We start from the raw sequence: 3,599 nt of genomic DNA on the forward strand, positions 1-3,599 counted from the left end.
CACCTGTAGTCCCAGCTACTTAATAGGCTGAGGCAGGAGAATCGCTTGAACCTGGGAGGCGGAGGTTGCAGTGAGTCGAGATCTCGCTACTGCACTCTAGCCCAGGTGACAGTGTGAGACTCCATCTCAAAAAGAAAAAAAAAAAAAAGCATTTAAACTGGACCTGAAGAAGGATAGGGAGGAGCCAGCCTTGTGAAAGGAAGCAGGAGGCAAGTTGCAGGTGGAGGGGTCAGTATGCAGGAGGCTGGGAATTCTAGGGACAAAGAGCAGGAGCTCCTCTCGCTGAAGCTTCAAAGGGGACAGGAGCTAGGTGGGGTTGGAGAGGTGGGCAGGGCTAAGTCACAGCGCTCTAGGGACAAGAAGGGGCAGGAAGGGACTAATACACTCATTCAGCTCTCTCCTTGGTGAGAGCTCCTATGTACGCCCCTCCAGGCCTCCCCTCCTCAGCCATCACCCACCAGCTCCTATGCACAGTGAGGCAGAGGTGCCAACATTTCCCTGAAGGGCAGAACTCTGAATGCTCTTGTGGGGGAATCGTTTACTCATTCATTTAGTCAATCAGTAAATTGCCTGTGGAGCACCAGCTGAGCACCGGAGGGAAACCATGGTAAGCAAAAACCAGACACAGAAGCTCCTGGCGCTTCCTGGTGGGGAAGGTGGGTATAAATCAAGTCACCAAATCACCACAGGAACAAGTGTAAAAATAGAACGTGTGGTGAGTGCTGTGAAGTCAAATATAAGGAGCAGTTAAGAGTGTATACAGGGGGACCTAAGCTAGCTTCAGTTCGGATAAGATATCCCTGAATGAGTGGTATGTAATCAGATCTGATGGATGGGTGAGTAGGTGTTGACCGGGCAAAGTCAGGAAGGTAGAGAAAGAAGGAGAGGGAAAGGACTGGATTCCAGAACAAGAGAAACGACATGCACAGGCTGTGAATGGGAAGGAGGTATGTTCAAGTATCTAGAGGACTAAGCAGAGCTGAAGGAGTCTGTTTTTGCTCACCCCAGTGCCCGGTGGAACAGGCGCTCAGTATTTGTTGAATTAAGAAATGTCAGTTGAGGAGGTGGAGCTTGGCATGAGGTGAGCCAGACCATGCAAGGCCTTGTAAGGCTGTCGTCAGGAGCTTGGATTTTATTCCAAGGGCCATGGGAAGCCACTGAAAGCTATTCAACAGGGGGTGGAAGGGTGGCATGATCAGATAGGCAGCTTTTGGGTTTGTTTTTTTTTTGAGATGGAGTCTTGCTCTGTGGCCCAGGCTAGAGTGCAGTTGTATGATCTCTGCTCACTATAACCTCTGCCTCCTGGGTTCCAGCAATTCTCCTGTCTCAGCCTCCCAAGTAGCTGGGACTTCAGTCGCACACCAACACCTCCGGCGAATTTTTTTTTTTTTTTTGGAGACGGAGTCTCACTCTGTCTCCCAGGCTGGAGTGCAGTGGTGTGATCTCGACTCACTGCAAGCTCCGCCTCCTGGATTCATGCCATTCTTCTGTCTCAGCCTCCCGATAGCTGGGACTACAGGCGCCCGCCACCACACTTGGCTAATTGTTTGTATTTTTAGTAGAGATGGGGTTTCACTGCGTTAGTCAGGATGGTCTCGATCTCCTGACCTCGTGATCCGCCCACCTCGGCCTCCCAAAGTGCTAGGATTACAGGCGTGAGCCACCGTGCCCAGCCAGATAGGCTATTTTATTAGACCACTCTGGCTTTTGGGTGGGAAACTGATTGAAAGAAACTTGATTATAAACTGGAAGACAAACCAAAAAGTGATTGCTGAGGTTCAGGTAAGAGATGATAGAGGCTCATGCTTGGGAGATAGAGATGGAGAGGAGTGTGTAATATAAATGTACTTATTCATTCAAAAAACACTTATTGAGCATCTTGCTGGGCACAGTAGCTCACACCTGTAATTCCAGCACTTTGGGAGGCTGAGATGAGTGGATTGCCTGAGCTCAGGAGTTTGAGACCAGCCCGGGAAACCAGGTGGAAGCCTGCCTCGATAAAATATATATATATGCAGGGCCGGGCGTGGTGGCTCACGCCTGTAATCCCAGCACTTTAGGAGGCCGAGGTGGGCGGATCACGAAGTCAGGAAATTGAGACCATCCTGGCTAACATGGTGAAACCCCATCTCTACTAAAAATACAAAAAATTACCCAAGTGTGGTGGTGGGCACCTTGCATACACAAACACACACACACATATATATGCAAAATTTGGTCCAGTGTGGTGGTGCATGCCTGCAGTCCCTGCTACTTGGGAGACTGAGATGGGAGGATCGCTTGAGCCCAGGAGGCTGAGGTTGCAGTGAGCTGAGATCACACCACTGCACTCAATCCTGGGTGACAGAGTGAGACCCTATCTCAACAAAACCAAAAAACAAAAACAACAAACAACAAACATCTATTGAGCATCTATTATGTGCCAGGTTCAGAGGTGCTGCAGATTTTTAGATGAGCAAGAATTGACATGATTCTTACCTCATAGAGCTTTAATAATAATTAATTAAATAATATTACAAACAAATGCACAATTACAATTACAATTATGACAAACAGTGGCTCACTCCTACAATCCCGGCACTTTGGGAGGCCGAAGAGGGAGGATCGTTTGAGTACAGGAGCTTGAGACCAGCCTGAGCAACATGGCAAAACCCTGTCTCTATAAAAAATACCAAAAAAATAGTCAGGTGTGGTGGTGCACACCTGTAGTCTCAGATACTCAAGAGGCTGAGTGGGAGGATTACTTGAGCCCTGGAGGTTGAGGCTGCAGTGAGCTGTGATTGCGCCACTGCACTCCAGCCTGGGCAACAGAGTGAGATCCTGTCTCAAACAATAAAAAACCCAAACCAAACTAAAATTTTAAAAGACAGTGAATAAGCCGGACGCAGTGGCTCACGCCTGTAATCCCAGCACTCTGGGAAGCCAAGGCGGGCAGATCACCTGACCAGGTTCAAGACCAGCCTGACCAACATGGTGAAATCCCGTCTCTACTAAAAATACAAAATTAGGCTGGGTGAAGTGGCTCACGTCTGTAATCCCAGCACTTTGGGAGGCCGAGGCAGGCAGATCACCACGTCAAGAGATCGAGACCATCCTGACTAACACAGTGAAGCCCCGTCTCTACTAAAATTACAAAAAAAGAAAAAAAAATTAGCCGGGTATGGTGGCGGGCACCTGTAGTCCCAGCCACTCGGGAGGCTGAGGCAGGAGAATGGCGTGAACCCGGGAGGCGGAGCTTGCAGTGAGCTGAGATCGCGCCACTGCACTCCAGCCTGGGCGACAGAGTGAGATCCTGTCTCAAAAAAAAATTTTTTTTTAAAGAAGTGTGAGGTTCCAGGCAGAGAAAACAGCACACGTGAAGGCCCCGTGATGAGCATGGGCAGTGTAGCCAGAACCTAGAGATTGAGAGGGAGCATGGTGTCAGAGAGGTGGGAAGGACCAGACCATGAAGGACCTATGCGCCATACTAAGTAAGAGTTTAAGCCGGGCGCAGTGGCTCAAGCCTGTAATCCCAGCACTTTGGGAGGCTGAGACGGGCGGATCACGAGGTCAGGAGATCGAGACCATCCTGGCTAATACGGTGAAACCCCGTCTCTACT

Source organism: Mandrillus leucophaeus, unplaced genomic scaffold (assembly GCF_000951045.1).
Source record: "Mandrillus leucophaeus isolate KB7577 unplaced genomic scaffold, Mleu.le_1.0 Scaffold343, whole genome shotgun sequence".
NCBI classification, from domain to species: domain Eukaryota; kingdom Metazoa; phylum Chordata; class Mammalia; order Primates; family Cercopithecidae; genus Mandrillus; species Mandrillus leucophaeus.